This window comes from Phlebotomus papatasi, chromosome 2 (genome assembly GCF_024763615.1).
Source record: "Phlebotomus papatasi isolate M1 chromosome 2, Ppap_2.1, whole genome shotgun sequence".
Taxonomy (NCBI): domain Eukaryota; kingdom Metazoa; phylum Arthropoda; class Insecta; order Diptera; family Psychodidae; genus Phlebotomus; species Phlebotomus papatasi.
The window spans coordinates 66,119,650-66,146,779 of NC_077223.1; the positions used below are offsets into that span (position 1 = coordinate 66,119,650).

Genomic DNA, 27,130 nt, shown 5'->3' on the forward strand with positions numbered 1-27,130 from the left:
AAAAAGTGTCTCGTTTTGGATTTTGATACTAAATTTCTAGCTTAAATATTTCGATGACTAAACATAATACGGACTTCAGACATAAGGCTTAGCCATATGGCTTAACTTTTGTAATTCCATATCAGTCAAAATTACTTGGAAAATTATCACTTAATATTGGATAACATAGGCAAGTGATTTATTAAATTTTGAAAAGACAATAAAATTGATTACAATTTTGAATTTCGAGATCATCGGGGACTAGACTAAACCTTAGGTCTGAAGCCGGTCTAAGGCTCGAACAACTCGCAAATGACAAACTTTACATGAGGGAAATTTCAAGTTGAGATTTTACATGCCGAATAGGGTTTCAATAAAAACGCTAAAATTTAGGAATAATTAACTTCAAGGTATAATACTCACAAGGAAGCTATAGACATAGAGTGTCAAGGAGTATCATCATAAAAGTCTTAAAAAAAAGGGGAGGCAAAGCGTCCCATGCTTTGCGAAATTCTTGAAATCGTGACTTAGATAACATATCTTAAAAGCACTTCCATATCATTTACGGATTGCCGGTTCACAGTCGATTTTAACCGATTCATAAATCACTCAAAAGATCTCCCAAAATGGCTTAGGAATAATAAAACTGATTTTCGGATAAAAATTAATTATCGTTTCGTATTCGCTTCATGACCGAATTCAGTCTTATAAGAAAATCCAAATTCTTTCCAATGAGCACAAACATGATACCATTCTATTGAGAAATACGCTCTATAAAGATTTTTAAAACTTTGACATTGAAAAAAAAACTTTATTAGAAATTATTCAACGGTATTTTCGTATATGGACGAAATGTCCACCTGAACAACCTCTAAAATATATCCAAAAATGAAAAACAAAAACACAAACGTGTCTTCAAGCAATCCCAAAAAAACATGATTTTTGATGAGAAGGGGAGGGATTGGAAGAAAATGAGGGGCATGTTAATGGTCCCAGAGTCGACTTATGAAAAGGTCCCGCGAAGGTCCCAAGTCTCTATAATCGTTTGACCAATAGGCGTAGTAACTGCCGGACAGACGGACAAATGGTTGGATGGACAAACAATGTGACGTCAAAAAAATCAAAACTTCAGACTTACAAAATTCTACCTGTATAGAATTTCCATTGATTGGAGATCTCTTAAAAATAAGAGACAAAAGACGGTTGGATTTTGAACATGTATGGAGGGAGAGAGAAGAAGGAAAAAAGTGGTGAAAAAGATCAGCTGGAAAGAAAGTAGGGGAATGAGCGGGAACCAGTCTGGGCATTACGTAAGAGACTTGAAAATCAAAGAGACGTGAGGAGAAGTGTATCAGATTTATTTGTGAAATTATTATAAAAAAGGACAGATAATCCTAACCGGCTTATGTAGGTGAGATTCTTAACGTGAGCTAACTCGGAGTGCATGCAAATTCGATTTGGAGCTGAAGTTGGGAGACGCCATTCAGTTATCTTGAATCAAATTCGTGAAATTATACAAATTTTGTATTTAAACCAAAATATCAAGGATTTGGATGAACTGACAGAAAAGTGTTATATGGGTGAAATGTAGACCAGAATGTTCTCTATAATTTTGCCGTAGAACTTGAACTCATCGATTACTCAGAAGCCAAGATAAGCGAGGTTTTTTGTTTCTTAACTCGTTTTTTCATCCAGAGTGCCCCAAGTAGTCATTTGTTGAACTTCAACTATATCAAAAAATTGTTGTATTTTGCGGAACTTTCCATTTAAACCCCTATTTTAAGTGTCTTGGTGGAGTAGAGGCAGTCAAATTGGCATCTGAGTGATTTCAAAGCGTTATTATGGGAAAAATCAATTTTTTCACACTTAAACGGCAAACTCGGAGTAATAGCGTAGTCTGAGTGGAAAATGATGTATGGACGAAATGTAGAGACAAATGTGCTCTACAATTATGTTGAAGTAATCATCAAAATCGGTTCAGCGACAGTCGAGATAATTGAGGTTATGTGACATTGAAATTGGTTTTTCGACTGTGGCGCCCCTGGTGTTGGTCCCACGAAGTTCAAATATTCTAGAAAGTTGTAGCATTTGGTGAGATCTTTCGTTTAAGCCCTCATTCATCAAAATCGGTCACATAGAACCGGAGATATGATTTTTTGAATTTCGTGAAATTTGACCCCTCATATCTCCGGTTCTATTGAAACCACAGCGCACATACGCACCATTTTGGAAACGTCCTAGACTGGACTACAACATACTAAAATTTCATTAACTTGCACAATGCCGTTTCTGAGAAAAGTGACTTTGAATTTCGATGAATTTTGACGCTATCACAGCGCCACCTGTGGTGACTTTTTGAACTTCCATCTGAAAGTGCTCATCGAGACGAAACCAAAAAGGTAAAATTTAGGTCGCTATGTTAGTTAGAACAGGAGATAGAGGCCGGTCAATGTTCGAACTTTGACCCCTTATAGCTCGGGTCAGGGGTTTTAGATCGACTTAAGGTTTTTTTTGTTTGATAGGTATAATCAACGGCTACAACATACTAAAATTTCAGCCCGATGCACAATGGAATTTTTGAGTTATTTAACTTATAAGATTTAAAAATTTTCTTTTTAATAATAGCGCCCCTAGCGGTGGTTTTATGAACTTACGATGTTAGAAGGGGAAGTGGCATTTCACGAGAGCTTTCCAAAAAGCCCTCACTTTTTAAATTCTGACAATTAGAACCGGAGTTATGGCCATTTTAAGAAATTTTTTTTGGACCCTTATAGCTCGGGTCAGGGGGGTCGGGGGACCTTAAGTTTGGTATTGATGGAAAGCTCTAAGGCCCAGCTATAACATACTAAAATTTGAGTCCGCTGAATGCCATAGGGGCGGAGCTATTGAGAAAACAAAAAAAGGGGGGTCTTCAAAATGGCGGAAGGAGGGGTGGGGGGTGGGGGGTCAATGCACCAAGTTGCAATTTTCACCCGATATATAACCTTTGCCGAAAACCGCAAGTTGATATCTTTTTTAGTCTAGGAGCTATTAAGCTCCAAAGAGCGGCCGGCCGGCCGGCCGGCCGGGAACGTAAATTAGCCACATATATATTCGTGATCAGGAAGTGCTGAAACACATTTTGGCCAAGTTTGAGGTCGATCGGACGACATGAAATTTTGTTAGGATTATAGTAGGTGAGATTGTTAAGAATCTCGCCTAATATTAACTTTAAAATACAGAAAACGACAGTGACGTAGAGTTAAACTGTGTTCAGTGTAGTAGTGGAGAAATTGGTGTAAATAAATAATTGGTGAAGGTGATAATTGTGTTTCACTGCCTCAGTGGATTTGGTGAAGGGCATTTGGCGGTCATCGAGGAAACGTCTTCTGGAAAATCCAGCCGCCTACGTTCCGGATCACTGTTGAAGACATTTACTAAAGGAATATATATTTCCAGGTAAACTGGGCAGGAAGAAGAGGGTATTAGATATCACAGAATCCTATCACAGAGAAATTATTGTTTACCACAGGTACGTGAATATCACAAACGGTAGAAGGAAGCCCAAGAAACACACAGTCCCTGACAGATTTATAACACCACAATATATTTATAGGTAATTCTCCACACTACCAAAATATGACTCCTAAGGGGTATGGGGTCAAAATATTTAAGTAACTCAAAATATGTGGAATTCGAGCAGTAAAAACGAATTTTGTAAATTTACGGAGTTATCACACTAGAAAATTTCACATTAAAGTTAAAGTGAAAAGTTGCTCATTAAAACTTCTAGAACCACTCGAAATCGCTGATTTAGTCAGGACACATTGCTAGAATTGCTCAATGTCACGATGGCACACGGGTTGTCAGATGAGTGTTTTTGTTTTTGAAGCATTTCAGTTGTTTAAGCGAAAATGTGCTATTTTAGTGAAGAAGAGGAAGTTTTCCTCCTGTACACTACTTTTATGTTGTGCAAAAGGACCCGCTAAGCGAAAAGGATGTTGTGGGCAAGAGATTGGCTCCTAACGCGACCTCCACATGGTGTCGTTGATATTCTCTGGGACGATTTTTTTTGGACATAATAATTTTCTCCGGATGACTTCGGAGGAATTTAGAGAGCTGCTTCAAATCGTAGGGCTTTATTTTCAAAAGAAGACTACGAAAATGAGGGAGCCAATATCACCCAAATCCCGACTGAGGTGTGAGTTCCGGCGATTGGTGACTCAATTTGGCGCAAAAGGCCTGAAAACCATCAGATCGGCTGCCTCTATTTTTGTATTCCCGGCAGTTGTAGTCCCAAACTTTTTTCTTACTTATGTACCGATCTTTTTCAAGGTCTTTTGCCCTTTTTCCATCTCGTGCGCGATAAATAGTAGATATTAGCACTACTGTTTATCACAATTTAATCACGATTAAAATGATAAGAAAATTGTGGCGCAGAAACTACCCGAATGACTGCAATAAAGTAGTACTTGATGAAAATTTAATGAGCAAATTTTGCTCAAATTTGCTCACTTCTCATTAACTTGCTCATTAATTATCAATCGTATTTATGCTATTTTAATCTATTTAAACCAATTTTTATGACTCGAGTCCACTTTTTTATACTAAATGAATCGATTTCTAAAAGCTCTTGAGAAAATTGCACATTAGGACACATATCAGCAACAATTAATGTGAATCACATTAAAATTTTAATGTGAAATTCTCTAGTGTGATACCACGGTTAGAGTTGTTCCAGACTTATTCTGAGTCGATGATTTTATCTTACAATTGAGGGATTCATTTAAGACTAAGCAATTCTAGACAACCATTTTAAATCGTGAATTCGAAAATTTGACAATTTTCCCCGGCAAGTGATGTTCATTCTAAATTTCAAAATAACACATAAAGTTAAAACTTGGTAAGATTGTTAAAACAATAAAAAAAATTAGCAGGCTTTCAAAAGGCGTTGTGATTTAGCTCATAATTTAGCATAAAACAGGACTTTGAAGAACTTCTATCAGGGAGAGATTTCCTCCCGCTAGATTACCCCTGCACAAAATCTGATTGTTAACTTCACCAATTTAGCGACTTCTTTCTTGCGGTAGTACCGGCCTCGTTTTCAATTATTTGCCCCTTCAGCACCCTTAGTCCCTCAATTTGTCCAACGACATCATCCACCGACCCTCTCAGTACAATTGTACGTAATACTTTATGAACGCGCCAAACCTTTGGAGATGTAGCGAAAAAAACCACTGCGATATAGAAAAACACCCCGACACTCCCTCTCTGTGCATACAAACATTAATTTTTATTCCACGTTTCATTTCTTTTTGTCGTTAATAAACTCTTTTTTTTTTACAGGGCGTCGTACGTAAACACAATATTTTATATTTTCTGCCCTTCGTATACCCTCCTCAGATTGTTTCAACCTCAGACCAACACACTTCATCCCGACACCCCATTCTCACTCCCCCACGAAAACATCAACCACCACCCGCATTTGGCCGAAAACATCAGCCAGAAGGGGTTTGTATATTTGCGTCCACTTTGATAAATGCTCTTCATTTCGGGGAGAGCCGCACATTCAAAGCTCCTCCGTGTGCAGCATGAATTTCATAATTTCGAGCCCCAAATGTCATCCACCCCTAAAGCGTTGATGTGTGATTTTTTCTTTTTTTTTTTTTTGAAACAACCCCCACCTCTAAATGGAGACTCTAAACGTCTACATAAATAGTAAGCAAACTCACCTGAGGATTCGTCTGGTTGTGCGGGTTGTGAATAAAACAAGGACTCCAGCAAACCTAGAAACCTATACCTAAAAAAGTACAATTGGGCCAAAGGGGGGGATCGGGGACTATGAATAAATGGTCACCAGTTGTCAGATGATTTGAACACTCAGCGTCATAAATCAGGATAAGCGGTGTTTAGCTCCGAAAGAACCTCGAAGATAGATGTGGAAGAGACAAGGGGATGCAACTAGTGGAAAGGCGACTGAAGACTGTGCATGTCTGTAACGATATAAGGGTTGTACGTTTTTAGTCTACATTTAAAGATTACGATGTGTTTCAGTACAATGACTCTTAAGAAGACAAAAAACAAGGAAAGTTAGCCAGATCCAACTAACCCTTCCAGCTGATTTATGGATAAGATTAAAATTCAAGTTTGAGGTAAACATGAATGAGACAAGAAGTACAACTAGAAGAAAATGATTTGAAGTCCTTGCATAACGAACGAGACAAGAGTTTAACACATTTAGTATACATTTAAATTTAGTCAACATTATGTTAAAAAGACGTTAGGAAACTAGGAATGTAGGTTCGACTAACCTTCCTAGGATAGTCATAATTCTATTTTAAAAATTGCGGCATTCTTTTGCTGTAACGATACATATGAGTGATAAAGATATATTTTAAAGGAACCTAACATAATCAGTTGCGTAGACTTGAATAACCTAGACACGTTCCAGAACTCGTATCTAAAACCAAAATAAATTAAACAAATCGTATGTTTAGATTTTACTGCCTCAAAAACAATAGAAAAGGCCATTTTCTATAGACATTTTTCCTTAGAATCTATCTTGATCTGTAAAATGAAGGATTTTAATGAAATACTTATATAATCCATTAAATGTAAAATTGCTTGTTGGGACTTTAATAAGTTTTATTTATTTATTTTTATTTTATATTTAAAAACTGGATATAGTATAATTTGATTTCAAGATTAGTAAAATTTAAAGCAAAATAGTTGTAATATTCGTGTCGAGACTTAAAATTAAGCATGTCGTGAGTAAAAACGGACCACGTCAATCGGAAGCGTACTTGCTAAGGGTCTTGGCAGATTTGACGATTAGCTAACAGACGGCTTAGCGTAATTTCGAAATAATGACTAAACAACATTTCAATGATTTTCCACTAAATCGTCTCTCGACTTAAGTCCTAAGTGACTCAAGAATCTAACATGAAGTCCCCTACTCCTCATGAAGAAAGCGATAAAGGGCAACACACACAAGTGGAGGGTAGTTTGGATTACCACATAGTCACATAGGACGTCACACTCTGAAAATCCCAAAATCAAGTACTAGAAAGACTTCCACGTTATTCAGTTTTGGTTGCCACCAGGTGGTAGGCTCTATACCTTACTTTGATAAAATCTGATCAAAAGACTTCGTTCCAGAGATTGAATCTGGCCCATCCGGCCTCCTCTGGAAATTTGTCAAATGGTTTGCCAAAATGACAAAAGTTCTTGCGAGACTTAAGCCTTCCTCTCGGTTTTTTATGCCCATTGTGATAGAGAACGCAATAATTTGGATTGAAATTACTATATCCAAGATTACTATATCCAAAAGAGAAATTTACCATGCTTTTATTAGAATGTCAGTATGTACATTGGAAAATCTTAGGTGACGATGCACTGAAAGGAAGGGAACCAAGCCTGATTGTAAAACTTACTATTCGGCTATCAAGATCTAATATGCGGCCAGTAAAATTTATTATTCGACTATTAAAATTTAACATTCGAGTAATGAAATTTACCACCTAGTTTTAGTTATTATTCATGCCGAGACTGAAAATTAAGCATGTCTTGTCAAGAACGGGCCACATGAGACAGGGGACAACGGATAAACACACAAGTGGGGGATTCGTGTGTTTTTTCCATATTCAATTTTAGCGTTGTGGTGGAAGGATCAGTCAGTCCCTAGTGATTGTCCAGGAGCACCGATTTAGTTCCGAAAAAATGACATTAATACACGCAGAGGTGCCTTCCTTGCTACCCGGCTATTTAAAACTAATATCCAAGATCATAGATTCTAGAGCGGTCTTCAGACCAGAGGCTTAGCCTAGTTCCCAAAAGTCTCTTGAATCCTAAATGGCGACCAATTTTATTGCTCTTTCAGAACCTAATAGGTCATTTGTTCTTAATAATCCAATCTTAGGTTAAATTTTCCAAAATATCTTAACTGGCAAGAAATTATAGCAATTAAGCCATATGGATAAGTCTTAGGTCTGAAACCCGTCTCAAAGAGGGCATGTGCATTGAACAATTTTTGACTGGTAATTCTGAAATCTCATTTGTTGGGCAAACTTTTTACATTCCAGCTAGTAGAATTTTGTACAGGGGATGGTAATATTTACTATTCTATTTTTCTCAGTATACAGATAAATGCGTAATTTATAGAAATATAATTAAAATCTGAGATTATATAGGTAGAAATTTTCGAATTAATGTCTCTGCATATAATCAGAGAAATCGTCATACGATATAGTTGATAATTATAGTGAAATTCGGCCATCATACACTCTCGATTAGAATTCGTCAGAAATGCAAATCGCGACTCTACGCCCGAATACCCTACTACTCTCCATCCCACATACCACTCCAACACGGTCATCCTCACCCACCCAAAATGTTACCAACTCCCGGAGAATCGAGTTGGAATATACGAAATGTTTCTATTTATCTTATAGCAACTCAGCATGATCACTGGGAAGCTCTTCTCGTATTGATTTCACAGTTCGATGTTGATTTCCTACATGAAAATACATTTGCCCATACGAATTCCACACACATGTCGGCAGCCACTGTCTACCCAGATAGGAGAGCGCTACTTCACTTCGCGTTGCTTTCTCTTCATGTTTTCACCCATTCCATGGGCTACAATACACACACCATACCATCCAACCCCATCGATGCTGCTGTGGTACTACTCTTCTACGGAACGGCGAGAAATGCAATGTTACCCATATATGGAGAGATGTATAAATGCGAAATGTAATACGCGAATATATCGGATATCTCTGGCTCCTCCATCTCATCCCCCATCATTTCACTGACTCTTCGCCAGAGCCTCAAATTCAAATGCTACCCCCGTCGCGACAACCATCGTTCGTTTCACCATTTAGAGACATCAGAGGCTCATTCGCTCACACGCAAAAATCATCTAGGGGTAGCCAAATTCCGATTCCAAATGGACTGGTTGTGGTTAAATGATGTAAATCTAGCGAATTCATAGCAAATAGTTTTAGATATAAATAATTGGCATTATGTAATTTGTATTAGTTTTGATAAAATAAAATCGGTAAGAGAATGTAATGAACAGATAACATTTAAAGCAAATAACATACATAGAGAAATCCAATGGTGATCCCTTATATACATGTATCGTAGGTTACATTCCAAAGTATTTTAATATCGAGCTCTATAGCTGCTGAAAATTTAATGATTATCGCATGTTCGGGTGACGAGATATTCAAGATTTTTGGAAAATCAAAGTTACAGAGAAATTTTCCAACTTAAATTTCATGTTATATGGGGTTGCACACGCAGGGTAGAGTACTAGAACCTGTTTTATAATTTTTACGGCAGGCCTACCCAAAAATTCTCTCAATATAATGGCTACTTTTGCGGATGACATGGCAATTCTGGCAGTAGCTGACTCCCCGGAAGAGGCTTTCGGGAGCTTACAAGTAGGTCTTCAGAATTCAATATTCTATAACTTGGTTGGTTGAGGCAGAGGAAGATCAAAACAAATTAATTAAAATCAGTGCAGGTTACTTTCTCCCTAAGGATAGAAGTATGCCCGCCTATCAAACTGAATGAAACAGAAATTCCCCAAGCTGATGAGGCCAAATATTTGGGTCACCTTGATAGAAGATTAATCTGAAGAAACCATATATAGACGTAAAGGAAACAGCTAAGTTTGAAATGGTGGAACTTGCACTGGCTCCTGTACAGAAAATCGAAGATGACAATCGAGAACAAAGGTTCTTGTTTATAAGTCTACCATAAAACCGGTGTGGATATAAGGGATCCAACTGTGAGGAACCTCCAACAAAACAAATATAGATATACCACAAAGGTTTCAAAATAAGGCTTTGAGGCGAATCGCGGATACTCCCTAGAATGTGACGAATGATCAGCTGCAAAAGGATCTCAGTGTAGTTACAGTAGAAGAGGAAATTGCGGGAGCTAGTAGACGTTATAAGAACAGACTCCTAGAACGTCCTAATTATCTTACAAGGCGATTGACAATTGATGAAGAATCGGAAAGAAAGCTCCTGATGATGAGACCATCTGACTTATTCATGATTTTAGAATAGTTGATGAAATGTTTTTGGTTTACCCCAGAGGTTAACGTCCAAGTCGTTTTTACACTGTCTGGCCACTCATAAAGTTTATTATGCTGTACCCTACCTAGTCCCCGGTGAGTGGCCTTCAAAGTTGAAGCCAATTTCTTACTATCTCAAATACAAATGCGTATGAGAATTTTTCTGCACTCGTGACCGTTATACGATATATGTCAAAATTCAGGTGAACCTTGTGTACAAGACTATGAGCTTGGTAAAGAAAGATAAATATACTATATATCTGTCTAAATGCAGTCTTGTTCTGAGAAGTATAAGCTGAGTTTCTGATCAATTTGTGAGTTGGCTTCAAACAGCTTCATATAAAAAAAAACTTCGCCGGGGGCCAGGCTGTACCTTTTGAAAGTGCAGATTAATAAAACGAACTTAATAAAAAAAAAACTGAAATATTTGTATTCTGAAATAGCCTAATACGGAACGAAACGGAATGGAAGTCGAAAAGAATTAATCAGGAATTACAAATCAACTCAAATTTACTGGACGACATTCAGACTCAGGCTGTTGAGTTTATCTGTCGCCTGTTATGGACAGGTCGACTGGCATATCTTGCAGGGTTGATTGAGCGCGGGCCGTCTGAAAGGTCTTCGTGTCTGCTCATTCCGAGATCGATGGGTCGCATCTTGCGTTGCCCTTTATTCGTTTGGGGAGTCATTTTTTGGAATGAACTCCCACGAACTCGTAATCGGGAGCTTTTGCATCGTTTTGCGTCATTGATTAAGAGTACCTAACATCTGTTTTTCCTTTTGCTTTTTTTTCTTTTTAACTTCTATTATTCATTTGTATTTTGTTTTTTTTTTCTTTTTATTATGTACTTTTTATTTTTATCAATAAATGAAATGAAAAAATGAAATGTAACTCAAATTAAGAACTTAAGGATAGTCTTTACCCATCGGACATGGTACATCTGAACAGTGAAGTCCATTTTAAAATACTAAAATTAAAGAAAAGCTTGCGAATAGCAAAGTAATAGTCACCCGAATCTACGATACTATTAAAGCCTAGTCCATCAATTCCCGTTGGTTGTTAGAGCCTATACAGACGGAAGGGCCTAACGAATCGCTAAAATCTGTGCAAATATTGAACGGAATACTTTGCACAAGTGAATCATTAAAGGTTTTGAGATGGTCATGTACAATTTAACTATCCTTATTGATTTTATAAAACAATGGTACCAGAGGTCAAATACTTGAAAATAACCAGTCACAACTGCTTACTTTTTACTGTCTATTTCGTTTGTCGATTGCGTGGTTAATCGGAAATTCAGCCATGACTAAAACTTATTATCGCATACAACACTACATTTTATATTAATCCAAAACACTTTCCTTTCTTTTAAGCAATAAGACAATATTATCTTTATAAAATATATTAACCAGTAACCAGTAAGAAACTTATCTGATTACGCTCGTGAATTACCTCTCCGATAAAGTAAGTGTTAGGTAAAGTAGAAATTACGAACCTTTCGTATAAAACTTGTCTTATAGTACACGTTAACTGGATAGACCCTAGAAGCCAAAATTCCGAATTCTTAAAAGGATCATATTGGGTACATGGAGTAATTATTAAGAGCGTTAGGCTTTTCGACGGTCTGACCCCCGATTCGACTATCACAGTTGTGAGTTCGAGTACCGCCCCGTACAAATGATTGAAGCGTCTTAATGAATATTTTTTCACTAAACTTTTTAAACTAAATAAGGTACAAAATGACGGAAATGGCCTAGTACATCAAACAAATTAAAAAATATATATAAGGGTCATAGTTCCTCCTACAATTTCACCCGTGCTTGCTGAAGGCATAAGGAAATTTTCTGTGTTTTTGGAAATTATTTCATGTATTATCCTCCGCAAAATTTCGTCTCTTTTAGGATTATGACTATCCGGATTTTGGCTTTCTAGATTTTGTATTTCGGGATTTTGGCTTTTTCTGGATATTGGCTCTTCAGCATTTTGGTTCCTACGGAACTGGTCATATCCTACATACCCTAGGTGCCCTTAATACTCTTAAGGAATCTATAGTATAGATTATAGATATTCTCGTATTTTAAAAATCAGCTAGTCCATTAATATTTTCAAAAGCCCCACTTTTTAGTGGAAATGCTCGACAAAGATGATTCTGGAATTAGAGTAAAGTGGTACAAGTTGAACAGTGGTACAAGTTGGACAATGGTACAATTTGGACAGGGCTTTTTGGCTTGATAAATTTAGTACTTCATTTTTATTTGTATATTTTTAATACTTTAGCTTTATAATTTGGTTCCATGTGCTTAAAAACAAGTTTTGTACTATATTTATTAAGAAAAAAGCCATGTCCAATTTGTACCGGCGAATTGTCCAACTTATAACACTAATTCCAAATTATATCACTTTACCCTATACTGAAATATGAACTAATGCTATTTTTAAAATAGTTTTAGCTGCAGGGTAAGTATTTGCAAACTAAACAGTTAAGGCATTAAGTTGATCGTTTTAGTTGCACGGGCTTTACATCTAGGACTAAGGGCCTTGACAGACTTGAGGATTATCTGAGAGATGGCTTAGCGTAATTATATTCGAAATAATGGTTAAACCACATTTCTATCATTTTCTACTAAGCCGTTTCTCGGCTTAAGTCCTAAGTGTGTCAAGGACCTAAGCCTTATGACTTAGCTTTTAGAATTTCTTATCAAGAAATGGAAAAATTTTAACCCTATTCAAGATAAGAGCAGATCAGATTTCGAAAAATCAATAATATTGCTCAAGTATTCAGGAACTGGCTTAAACCCCCATTCTAAAAACCGTATTACCGTCAATTAAACGAACTAAATTTTGCTAAATCTAAAATTCAAAGTTCTATCGACTAAATATTGCCAAGCTGAGTTATCTTAATATAATACCAAGAGATTTCGTATTTAGTCTGATGTTTTATTTTTTATAATCATATTGTACTATCGAAACGGAGAAACAATGAAAAAGGAATCCTATGAGCACAAAGTCGCCAAATAAATGTGTCAAAATCTAACTTTATGAATACGTGAATTGCGGCAGAAGTGGTCAACCCTCGGGTAATGGTCAGATATTTGGTGATATCTCTACAGTACAGACAACACCACACATAAGGGGCCCGGTGTTGCCTATGCGATCGAAATGGGGTGGTTGATGGGTAAATACATATATTTCAATTTTGTATCTTTTGTATTTATTGATATAAACATTATTTGCACAAAACACTGCTACAGACGCTAATTAATGTATGTTGGCATGTTTGTAAGGCGAACTCGATATATGGGCGGCAAGAATATCTGCCCATACATAGGGCCGTTGTAATATGGAAGTTTGTGGGAATGGGTGGGGGGGGAGGGGGTTAGTTTTTGGGTGTGATACAAAACCACCCCTGTCAAATATCGTTGCATTTTGCCAAAGAGGAATGGAGGAGGAACATCAATGAATATCTGAAGCTGACCAAGAGGGTGGTTCAGCGGATGAGGCGATATAAAAAAGAGAACTGCAGAGGAAAGGAATATTTGGTGCAGTAGCATCGTACAATAGTTTGCCGATAAAAAAATTTCAACAAATTCAATGTGGTTTTTTTCATGATTCCTCCATACATTGGGAGTGTATCGAATTTTCAGTTATATTTTTCCTTCTTTTCACACAAAAGCTTCAGATCGTGCAAATTTTTGTTCTCCGGCAGGTATACGGGTTTTGCCAAAAGAGTTGTGTGTACTCTATACTATCTTTTTTTTCATATTATAGTATCATCTCTCCATATATGTATAATTTCAGTTTTCTCGATAACGAACAGGAAAATTGATTATAAAATAAAGGCCGGGATATATGAGAGAGTAGGAGAAAGAAAAAGGTGGTATCCATATATATATAATATATAAATATATATATGAAAACTTCCAACACCCCATCATTCAATGAATTCTGCACAATTTTCACCTTCAACATTTCCTCCATGCCATACATACAATATTTACATATTCTACACTGTATACTTTATAACTTTATGTTGAGAATCGGATTATTCTGTGGAATATTATAGCAAAATTGAATTTCTCTTCGATCAACCAGGTATCGTGTACAAAAGAGGGGAACACCACACACCCTACATATAGAATGGTTGGGGCCGTAGATGTGTTGGGGAATCAAAACTGATACGGCAGCTTCAAACTAATGAAATACACACCTCTCTCTCTCGTTTGAGATGAATTGTTAGAAATGATAAGAGATTATCGAGGACTACGTGGAGAATATACTTCCATTTCACACTCCAAAATTTCACCATGTTATCCACATACCCCAACGTTTCCCATTCCCTTTGGCCAGTCACTCCTGCATGTTCCATCAACATAAGCCCATTATTGTCCCAAATAGCCATTTTCCCTATACCCTTAAGGATGGTCATCAATGATCACTTACAACTGAAACCATTTCCTGCCTATCCCTTATCCCTTTTCTCAAAAGGGTTATTAATTTCAGAAAAAGGCAAATAAAATCTTGAGAAAAAAATTGTTCTGAGTGCTAAGGTTGATTTGAGGTACAAAGTTTTGAAATGTTCCTATTGAGTGAACTTGAAATCTTATCATGTTAATTCAAATGAGGTCACTGATAAGTGACACAACTGCCATGGTTAGCAAAGTCAACGAACCCACAATATTCATTTCAGAAACACTTTGAACATCTTAAAGCAGAGCTTACAGTCTGTAAAGGTAAGCTTACAATTCTATTATTAATTAAAGATCAAAGAAAATTCATTTAATTTTAAATTCAATCATTAAAAAATAGAAAAAAACATATACTATATCCACTACATCAAGAATCTTTGGACTATTGATTCTTCTACTAACTATTAGGCTAACTAAAACGACCTTAAAAAATGTGATCCTAAAATTAAGATTAGGGGAAACTGGAACACCACCAAACACGGGGTACCACCAAACACTGCGATTTTTTAATCGGATAATGGATATCAGAGGATAAGACCGATAGGAATTTATAGGCACTATAGGGATGCTTGTCCACTAAAGGAATGATCGAGATAGTCCAAGTAGTTTAGAAATAAAAATTACTGTTTGGTGGTATCCCGTGTTTGGTGGTGCCCCAGTTTCCCCTACTACTTGGGCTATCTCGACCATTCCTTCAGTGGACGAGCATCCCTATAGTGCCTATAAATTCCTATAGGTCTTTTCCTCTGAAGTCGAAATATCCGATTAAAAAATCGCAGTGTTTGGTGGTGCCCCAGTTTCCCCTACGTATGCTTTACTGTTGGTAGGATAGATAATTGATTACCTACAACCAGTAGAAGTTCCGCAATTCGTCTAGTTAAAATTAGAAGTAAGTCTGTTTTCTTGATCCTGTTTCATGGTTCGTAAGCGAATCTAACTACGAATTTGTGGAATCTAAAGCCCAAAATAGACATAGGGATAGACTTAGGGATCAGCCCGAAAAATGAGGATTAGTGTCGATACACTCACGGATCAGCCCACAATTTGGAGGATCAGGCTTATCTTCTAAATTCGTGAAGTCTAGTGAAATTAAAGAGATTAGGCGATATCAGCGCCAGTACTGAAAATAAAAAGCTTCACTTCGGGTGTCTTTGGGTACTTTTCAAAATGTCAATTGGGTGAAAAAATATGGAGAGTAATAGTACGCAATGTCGCAAAATCTTAAAATGCATTAAGATTACAATAATGGGAAGGTCAGAGTGCGTCTTTCTGTACGAAAAATCCATTGATCTTGAACTTAAGAAGTCTTTCAGCAATCAAAGTGTGGAGATTGAATAGAAATTTACTTTGTAAAAGCTAATCCTTGATCCAAAATCCTCAGTGTAATTTTGGGCAAATTTGGGTTCTTGGCTTTACAGCCAAATTTTTCGAGCTGAGTATTCTCCAGGATCAGCCTGTGTCTATTTTCGGCATAAGGGTCGATCCTTGAAAATACCTAGCCCATAAAATTTGGCAGTAAATATTATTCACAAACTGTCGTATATACAGAAGACTGAGGATCATTCATCATCCTGTGCATAAATTTCCTTTACCTAATCCTTTACTGGCAAATTTTACAGGCTAAATATTCTTGATAATCAGCCTGAGTCTATTTGGGTCCTAAAACACGGTGCGCAGGCCTGTTCACTCAGACAACAGCCTTAGGAATCGATATCGATACTCTTACAGAGATCACCCCAAAATTATGTGAATCATCCTTAAGTGGAGTCAATGTGTTTCTCCAAATTCATGAGATCTAACGAATCAGGGGATTACCGTTAGTGGCTAAAATAATAAGCTTCACTTTAAGTATATTTTTGGGTACTTTTCAATGTGTAATTTATGTCACTGGACCTGAAAGTCATACAGGCTTCTTTCTGTTTTACGATTACACTTTCAAAGTTTTTCGTGAATCAAAGATTGCAAATTTATTGGAAATTTATGCAAAACAAACTTTAATCCTTAATCTTAAATCCCCAGAATATATTAGACTGATCTATTACCCCTATTACCCCCTAAGTTTTCGTTCTGAGGATTCTTGAAAAGTATCTATAGACTGTTTTCAGCATAAAGTTAAATTACATGGCTCACATATTGTAATTCCTTAACGTACAAGATTTTTGAAAAAATAGGATTGGACATTAAGGGCAAACAATGCAACAGATTTGAAAATTTACTAAAATTGCTTGTTATTTAGATTTTCAAGCTATTGGTAAACTAGGCTAAACTATCAGTGTGAGGCTTATGCTACGTCGATCAAAATTTTTCTGCGATTTTTGCATTGTAGAGGAGACTGAGGAAAATTGACCAAACGTGATATTTCATTTTTTCACAAATTCTCAGAGAATTTGTGACTAGCATCTTCTTAGGAAATTTATGCCACTGTACAACCCTACTGAGGAATGTGCTTCAATTAAAGTTGTATAATATTGATATTATCTTAAAGGAAAATATACTTTTAAAATAAAACTAAAAATTTAATAATTTTTCATTTTCTCAATTTCTTGTTCTAATTTCTTGAGACTTTCGACATTTAAGAAAATCGGAAAGCTATCTATGTCAAGAATTTGAAGTACGTACACAGAAAAAAATATTTTGTAAAATTGTTTGTAAATGTTTGTGAATTTTTACTGGTGACTAACGAAATACTCTAAATAGTGTAACCCACTAAAAAGTTTGTAAAAGTTTTGTATTTTTCTGACAAACATTGTTCGTAATATGATCATTTAACGAGTATTTTTAATTCTTTTACAAAGATTTTTTCGTAAATGTTGTTAAACACGCGGAGAGAATTCTAGTAAAATTTTGTCATATTTTGGTAAAATTTTGTGACAAAAACAAAAAAAAAACGAACAAATATTTGCAAATTAACAAAAAATGCTCGTCAAGTGAACATGTTACGAACAATGTTGCTGAAAAAGGTGCAAACTTTTACTAATATTTTAGTGTGGTTTAAAATTTACGAACATTTCGTAAGATCTTAGGAGGATTTTATAAACATTTACGAACAATTTTTCAAAATATTTTTTTTCTGTGTAAGTACGAATATTAAATAAAATGAAATATTTATTGCAAAAAATTTGTATGCAATTTATTTTATTTACAGTTTTACTTTGAAAAGCAACTGGAACTTCCCCTATAATTGAAACTGCCCCTTCCTCCCCTATTTCGTGTGAAGATGATTTGCATATCAATTAATATTAATAGTATAGGCAAAAACTGAGGGATTCACTCTAACTATGTAAAAGCTGGTACAGTATTTTGAATTTTCTATTTGGGAACAAGACAAGAATACCTTAGAAACACTATGATCGATTACAAGCCCATTTTAACTCATCTTACCTAATATTATTAATAATGCACGAACACGGAAGAATTTGGGATACTCCAAAATTACCCTTTCTGCAAATGTATATATTTTCGTGTGAATACAACTTTCTCAGAATTATATATGTATATATACATATATAGTTAAAGACATATTTCCCTATATCACTTTTAAGGGTTTGGGATGAGGAAAAGCAATGAAGATATAGAATGTAGCATAAGAAGAGAGAAAGACCAGACATTTGAGAAGTTCACTGTGAGAGGAGATATACCACTTTTAGTTGTATTATTTATTTATAGGTGAACAAATATATGTGTATATAAGTCCCAAAAAGCGGGGGTGCAAGATGTCGCACATACATAATTTACAGATTCAGAGAGCTATTGATTCTCTTGAACAAATTCCCATCTCCACTAACACCACCCACAAAACTACTGACACCTCATCCACATACCATCACTCTGAGGTGGATACCACTTGGGGTGAAAAGAACAGCATAATATTGTAGAAAACATGGAACTTTAGGTATAACTTGCAAGATTAACAAAGATAGACAACAATCTTGCAGAAAAAGCTTTTTACCCACGCCAAGTGAAGCTTTTTATTTTTAGATCTTTCTGCATAAGTCAACCTTATCTATTGCATTATAATGTATTTTAAAATTAGTTCCGCGTCAATGGATTTTCTTTCTAGTAAAATTGTGATACTTGTAGGCCCTGTAGGACTCATGAAATTTTCTGAAGACGAAGTGTTCTTTTTTTTTGTATCGCATATATAGCATGGCAATAACATGCTACTTTAAAGCTTTTTTCGTTTACTAGCTGAGGTCAGTATTGGTAAGTCGGCGGCAGTCATATCCAAGCTACGGATTGTAAATAAAATTCTACCTATCTATTTTATTTTTCTCTCTCTCTTTCTTTCTACCTCTTTCGATGCGTGTATTCCCGCTCTCCCTTTCAGATAAGAAAGATAAGAAAGGGATGAGAAGATGCGAAATGTTTCAGAATTTTTATTTTATGAATTTTGTCTATAGTAAAGAGAGGTAATCCCGATGCTTTTCATAGAGTGCGACTTTAACGTTTGTTTTTGGACTAATGAAATATTTTTCCCCATTCCAAATCAATAGAATTATTATTCTTTGTTTCATTTAGAATCATGATAGAAAAAGAATTTTAGGAATAATATTGAAGAAAATTAATAAAATTACGATAATATTAATATATGCGCAAGAACCTTACTGCGATGCTTTTTTTCTAACTCCGTTGAATTCAATCAAACTCGGATGCTCATTTTAAGGTAAAGTTTAATGCATAAAAATGAGAAGATATTATTTCAAAAACATTTTTTTTTAGTTTTATTCCATCAATTCATATTGCTGACTTTGATCCTCTTCTTCTGGCGACGACGTTTTGGAATTTCTCCTGGCCAAAAATAGCACTGTTTTAGTGAAAAAATATTTGTTTCACCCAATATAAATATAATTCTTGGTTTTTCTTAAAGTAGAATAATTATATTATGTTACTGCAGTGATTAATTATGGAAATAAAAATATAAATTATATTTTAAGTGGATTTATCGGAGTTGAATCGGTCGCAGTATCCGAGTTTTGCAATCGTCGCAGTTACATGGCCTGACTATAATCTAAATCCAAATTGTCTGATTATATTTGGCAGAATTAGTTCAGGTCTCTCTCACACCTTTTAGAATAGGAAAATCTCGCGAAATCAAAATTTACATACCTTTCTTTCTCAAAAGTTTTACGTATATGAAGAAGAGTGCGAAAGCAAGAGATGGGTATATGTAAAATATCTGAGAAATAAAGGAATGAGAATTTTGATTTCAAGATTTTTTTTCTAATCTAAATACCGGAGACATTATGCATCCAGCAAATCTTTTTTACCAGGAAATTTTCATGAAATCGAAATTCACTTCCTTTCTTTCTCAAATGTTATCAATACGACTGTACAGCTCTTTCAGACTCTTCATCTTCGTCTTCTTCTTTTGAACATCACAACAAATTCAATTTAGTTTTATCTAATTTTTAGTTCAAGAGAATGGGATGGGGATATACAAAAAGTTTGAGAAAGAATATGATGTGAATTTTGATTTCATGAACTTTTTTTTAATCTAACAGTATAATCGGTGTCATTATACCCTGGATAAACCAATTAGATCAGGAAAAATTTATAAAATCAAAATTGACAGATCTCTCTTTCTGTAACGTATGACATATGTCTACCCTACTCTTTAGCACTTGAACTGAATTGAATTAAATTAAATTTATTGTGAGGTTGAAAAGAAGAAGAAGAACAACAAACGAAAGAATGGGATAGAGATACGTAAAACGTCTGAGAAAATAAGGGATACGAATTTTGATTTCATGAAATTTTCCTAATCTAAAAGGAGTGCATAACCATTATGGCTCCGGCACACCTTTTAGACCAGGAAAATTTCATTAAGTCGAAATTTGAATCCTTTTCTTTCTTACACGATTTGCATATGTTTATCTCATTCTTTCACACTCTTCTTCTTCTTTTAAACGCCATAACAAATTCAATTTAGCTCAATCGAATTTGGAGTACGAAAGAATGAGATAGAGATATGCAAAACGTGTGAGAAAGAAAGGGATCTGATTTTTGATTTCTTGAAATTTTTCTGATCTGAAAGGTGTGCCGTAGCCATTACAATCTAAAATCGAATGTCCCTGTTCGAACATTCTGCAAACTCTTATTAACTTCCTCAATCCTCACAAAACAAAGTTTGCAATGGGAAAGCACCGTGTGAGCTATAGAAAGTTTTGAAAAATCGATTAGTTATTTCCCATAAACATATGGGGGATTTAATATCAAGATTACAATTACATCATAAATGATTAATAAAGTTAGGAATATATTGAAAACTTCCAAGGTATCATTAGAGTGATAATAAAGCAGAAAGCAATAATGCGATAGCTGTTGTAAAATTATATATTGAAATGCTACATTAAATTTATAAATATTGCAATATATATACGTCAAATTTACATATTTTATAGCCAAGATAAGACAATAGAATATGTAAATTTTTTCATCCTTCGAGACACGATTTTCAATGGTATAACCACATAAAATATTCGCTCTTATGAAATTATTTTCAGAATTCAATGAATATCTGAGCAGTTAGAGCCTGTGAGAGAACAAAAAAGAATGAAATTTCATGAACATGAAGCATTCTAAATTTAATAATTAATAATTTAATATATTTCTCACATTATTTATACTTTTAGTCTGGTAAATGAGCTGGATACAATTTATGCAAATTACCCAAGTGTAAAAACATCCCAGTGCAATGAGCCTTAAAATATCCCCCAAAATCTCATTTTCAGATAAACCCTCAATATATGGAAATTTATCAATTTGCCACATATAAGTGAGAGAGCTGAATAATTAATCAGATGAAAAAATAAATAAAAACAATTAATCCTCGTATGTAAAACATTTCTCAATATGAATTAATAAAGTAGCAAAATCACCAAGTATTGAAAAGCAAAAAGATAAAATTGCAAGAGAGATGTTGCAAGAAGAAGTTTCATTTCTCTACACATCTGCATTTACATATATATATTTCTTCTTCTTCAATCCATTCTTTTTCCCTCCATACTCCCCTTTCCATATATATATATAAGTATACGCAAACTCCCATTGAGGCTAGTGTAGTAATAACGATAAAATATGTTAAATTATCTTCTACTGAAGTAGCTAATGGTGTTTCCAATTCTCGTCTCTAACAATGTAGCGTTTTGGTATGGGATTACATAGAAGCGCGTAATATTCTACAATAGCATAATACACCATTCCACTATATTCCACTAATCATTCCTCAATTAATAATATCCCATCTTTTATAAATATTTTTTAATATCCACCCCACCACCATGTGTTGCCTTAATTCAATCTCACACTGTGGATCATATACGAAAAAAATAGAGAAAACTTACATCGTCATCATCTCAAGTCAAAAAGATATTTATTATAATATTTTCAGCTTTCAGGTCTTTCTTCTATGTATTATAATAATTAGCCATGACTGGCTGAATTTGCTGCGAAACCGACCAAAAGAAAATCGACTCACTTCTTAGCGTTTCTGTTACAGTAAAGTTTATCGCTGACATTACACTCAGAAAAATTTATTTAAAAAAAATAGATTAGAGTCTAATCAAGCGCATCTAAAATATTGGAACTACTAAAAGGCTATTGATCAGCTTTTGTTTTTCAATTGAAACAGCTAAAACATAGTCGAAAGTATAAATATCTTGTTGTTTTAAAACTGGTCGAAAAATCCGGTTCCGAGCAAAAACCCAAAAACCAAAATACCGAATTCCAAAATCTCTAAAGTCTAAATCCCGAATGGGATGGATGGATTTTCTATCTCCAAATGAGTCAAAAATCCTAATTGTTAGAAATCCAGAAAAGCTAAGATTCCGAATGTTTCAAATTCCAAACAGCCAATATCCCGAAATCGAAAAACCCGAAAGGTCAAAATCCTGAAAGGGACGAAATACAATGCGTGGAATAATTTACCAAAACACAGAAAATTTCCATTTGCCTATAGCAAGCGCGGGTGCAATCGTGGGAGAAGCATTTTTAAGAATTCGGGATTTTGACTTTCAGGATTTTGGCTCCTCTGGGATTTCGGCCCTTTTGGGATTTTGATTCATTGAGATTTTAACTTATTCGGAATTTTCGCCAATTCGCCTTTTTGGCCCATCCGACACTTTGACTTTTCGGTATTGTGGTTTATTCGAGATTTTGGACTTTCCGGGATTTTAGCTTTTCAGGATTTTGACTCATTCGCGATTTTAGCTATTCGGAACTTTGACCTATTCATAATTTTTGCTTTTTTGGCAATTTGGCTCATTCAAAATTTTGGTTTTTGGAATTTTGGCCCATTTGCCATTTTGGACATTCAAAATATTGGTCTTTTCGGGATTTTGGCCTTTCCGGATATTTAGCTTTTCGGGATTTTGGCTATTCGAAATTTTGGCACATTCGGAATTTTGTGCTATTAAGTTTATTCAGGATTGTAGTCTATTCCGGATTTTAGTCTATTCGGAATTTGACCCATTCGATATCTTAGCATACAGGATTTTAACCTGAAATTTTGAAATTTTTTTTTTCAAGATTTATCCGTCCGGGGTTTCGTTCGATCCTCTCGGGATTTTGGTTTTTTTCAGAATTTCGGCCCATTCGGGATATTAGGCTATTCCGAATTTTAGCCTATTCGCGACTTTTGTCTATTCGGGCTTTTAATCCATTTAAGATTTTGGTATGTTTTTGGATTTTGAGCTATTTGGAATTTTGGTCATTTCGGGATGATGATGTCCACAGAAAATCAGTGAGATTCTTAGTAATTAGAAAAGAATTAAAATTGACCCTTTAAAATTGTTTGAAATATTAGAGCAAACCAAGATGACTATTTAGTTACAGTCACAAAGAATCAAATATACAAATGTCAGTCAACTCGTTGAAGTCAACAAAGACTTAACAATCTAAATTTTTAAGAATCGGCATTATAAACACATGAAGTCATAAGAAGTTCTAAAACCAACAATGGCCTGGTTTCAATTTCAAAAACTAAAAGCCATTACACCAGATAAAATCTAGTAAAAATTCATTTTCTTTTTTTGTCAAATTACTGGATACATACTAATAATAAAAAAAGGTTATTGGGCCAGTAATATATTTTCACCATTAATAATATATCACTAAATTTTGATTTTTGTTTAGAAAATAAAGTGAAATGCAAGCATCTAAAAAAACTGGTACAAACTAGTCAATGTAATAGACAAGACTTGGAGGAAATTTATTAAAACTAGACTACTTTTCACTAGACTTCTAATTGTCTGGATCGAAAACTTGTCGAAATTAATCATATTCTGAATAAATCAATTTTCCTTGAAGTCTGATTGCGAAAATCTTCGTACTTCATAGTTCAAAGGATTCGACTTTTAAAGATTACCAATTTATTGAAGCAGAACTTGCTGAAAAGACAAAAAATTGCCGAAGTATGTGTCACAGAGCCAAATGAGACCATTTTGCTCTATCTGAATGGAAAGTATACTGTTCAAGAATTTTTTAAAAGTTGATCTTGCAGAAGTTCTCTGAAATTCTGGTGTAAATATTGTCAGTTATAGAGCAAATTTTTGCATTCCGATTCGGTTTATTACTCGCCTTGTGAATTAAAAAAATATCACGATGATATGTTTTATTTGGAAGTTTAATCTACCATACCGCAATTCATTTTACAAGAGCTGTTTCGGCAAGAAAATTTTGTTAGCTGATTTTCAAAATTCAGAAAAGGCGAACTGAATACAAATGACCCGATTAAATTATCAGTCAGGTCTAAAAAATTGCATTATGTAATTCTTTGACTTCGGAAAATTTTGGTCCTAAGTAGCTCATTATTTTCGATAAAACTAACGTGAAGACAGAATCCTTTAAAATTTCGGAAGATATTAAATTTTAAAATTTTCAATTTTCTACATTTTACCCTAGGTTGCTCAACATAACTTTTAGAAAAAAAATCTGAATTTCAAACCCTAAACATATTCCTCAACTCTACGATAACGAAGTTTGAATATTTAAGTCAAAGATAAATCAATTTCTCATCAAAATTGAAAATTTCCAATTCTGAGTTAATGTCTCAAGAAAATCGTTTTTTAAAGAATTTTCAGTACTACAATTTCCTTGTTTGCTTAAATAAATTCGCCATTTTTTAAATTAAAAATCATTATCTGATAATTACAAATCAGCTTTTAAATGCCGATTTGCAGATTTGAATCTCAGTGTTTAATATTGGCAGACGAAGGATACCTTACTGTATTTCACAAATTTTCTATAAGGCCTATCTATATCTTATCGATCAGTATAAATTAGTAGACCAACTCAATAGAATTCCGTATCCGAAAGGCTTTACTTAAACAACTTTATCATAAGATTAATGGCTACATGAAATTTATCTATGAAGAGTGTATTTACGATAATAGGAAGCCTTACGGTGTCCACACACTAGGAGCAATTTTCGTCAAAAATTGCCTTTTTTTAAATTCTTACGTTTCTGCCTACAAGAATAGGGGAAATTTTCTTTAAAAATGCATTTTTTAAAGAAATTTCTCATTGTGTGTAGAGGCCAGACATTCCAAATTCAATTTATTAAAAAAAAATCTATTTTATATCTAAAAGATTTGTATAATTGTATTCTAGAACACATCAAAAATTATATACATTTTTATCGCCGAAAAAAAAGGAAACAAAGAACTTTCCGTGTTGCATCCCTTAATTAAAATCCTCTTTAAACTGACATATTTGACTTCAAGCAATGATATTTGAAAATGTAAATACAATTTAATAGGCAAAATTAAACTAGGTTCTTATCTAAAATTATTTCCTTTTGTGGAATAATATTCCAAGCACAAAACATTATTCAAATGTGGCAAGGAATGGGAACCAATTTTAAATTATGGTGTATCATTTTAATATTTTTTTTGTACCACATTTAAAATACTATTTATTCAAGGGAAAAGATATGTACCTTTTCGCAATTAAGTGGTTTCCTCTAATAAAATAAAACACAATTGTACTTTTAGTGCAAGACATAAAGTAAGATATCTCTTTTTCAGTATTTTGAAATTAGACAAAAAGTCAGACGAAATATGGAGAAAAAGGAGGGAGTAGACAAAGACTGCAAACTACTGTTTGGAACTGAAAACAACAAGTAGTTTGAATTACATCGTATATTTTGAATTGAATTGTATTATAGAATGAAACAGATTCGATCGTTGATAAGGCTTCAAAATAAGATGCGAAGAGAGGGAAAAAAAGGAATGAAAATAGTAAAAATAAAACTCATTAAAATAAGCCGAAAGCGGCATATTTTGAAACTTCTAATTTAGAGAAAAAAAAATGAATAAGTGGATACATGTGTATTAATTTTTTTACTATCATCTTTACGTCTTCCTCTAACACATAAAATTAGAGCCACGTTACTTTGCACAAAAGAAACTCTGCTAGATTTTTTAATTAATATATTTAAATTAGATTTTTGTGGATTAAAATAGAGGCCCCATCGAATTCGTGTGTTGAGTGGCAATAAAATTATTAAAGTGCGATTGTCTTGTTCCGGATGGAATGATTTTGAACACAATTGAATGGGCCTCATCTCCAATATCTCCACTTTTGATCAGTTTATACATATTTACACAGGCAGATATCCAATGGAGAGGGCAAAAGAAGAAGAAGAAAAAAAACAACAAGAAACTCAATCACCAAAAGTGTCGGGAGAAAACAAATTAAGAAAACATTTTCATTGTGTGAAAGAAAAATTTAAAATTCTTTCTCAATCCCATTCACTTATACAGAATTCTGCAGCACTCTCTTACTACTTTGTTGCTCTTTAAAGTATCTGTCGGATGGAAATTATATAAATAGTTATATTGAAAATCATCATCTTCATAGCATACATCAAACTGGTTTGTCTTGGCAATTAATTTAATATTCGCCAAGATGCCAATTCTATTTGTGCCACATACTATTGACCACTTAATCGTGAGTGAATCACCAACAGGCACTTAACTGGACAGATTATGAAGCGGATTGAATTTCAAGTTATTTTAAAATAACAAAATATTGCATTGTAATTTTATGAAATAACCCTTCATGTGATAATTGTGGTTTATTTTGACATTTCATATGTCATTTCCATTTTCAGTGACAGCTGTCAAAGTATTAAAAGTTGACTTAAAAGCCATACTTTTAAAAGTCTTACAATAAACTTTAAAGATATATGGATTACAACCAAATAAAATGATCTTAAATAAATATTTTAAACCAGCCCAGAAAGGTCTTGAATCCCTGAACAATTAGCATTTGTAGTGATTTTTAAAAATATATTTATTCAAAATAAAGCGTGTTCAAGAAAGAATTTTCAAATGCTTGACAAGAAGTCAGTCGAATAGGGGAGACTGGGGCAGATTAGCCACGTATAATATTAGATAGTGGTATCTTATAATTTACCGTCGAAGGATTATCGAGGAAACCACTCTTTATTCTAAATATATACTTCCCTTATTATTCATTGAAATATTTATCAGCTTCATAGAAACAATTTTTGTACAAATTACATGTAATGGAAAATTACATTTGGTGACTAATTCTACCCCGGTCTCCCCTAGTAGGCTTTGGATTTTTTTCCGTCGGCGTCATTTCAAGAGA

At 34.4% G+C, this 27,130-nt stretch overlaps 1 protein-coding gene across 2 annotated transcripts in view; it reads right to left on the bottom strand.

The window, feature by feature from the left end:
* The window catches only part of LOC129803884 (protein bric-a-brac 1-like), a 372,561-nt gene that overhangs the window by 267,850 nt on the left and 77,581 nt on the right, over positions 1–27,130 (bottom strand). For both annotated transcript variants that reach the window (XM_055850754.1, XM_055850752.1), the window contains exon 3: positions 5,691–5,951. The gene's annotated coding sequence lies outside the window, so the exon portion shown is untranslated. The remainder of the gene's footprint in view (positions 1–5,690; positions 5,952–27,130) is intronic.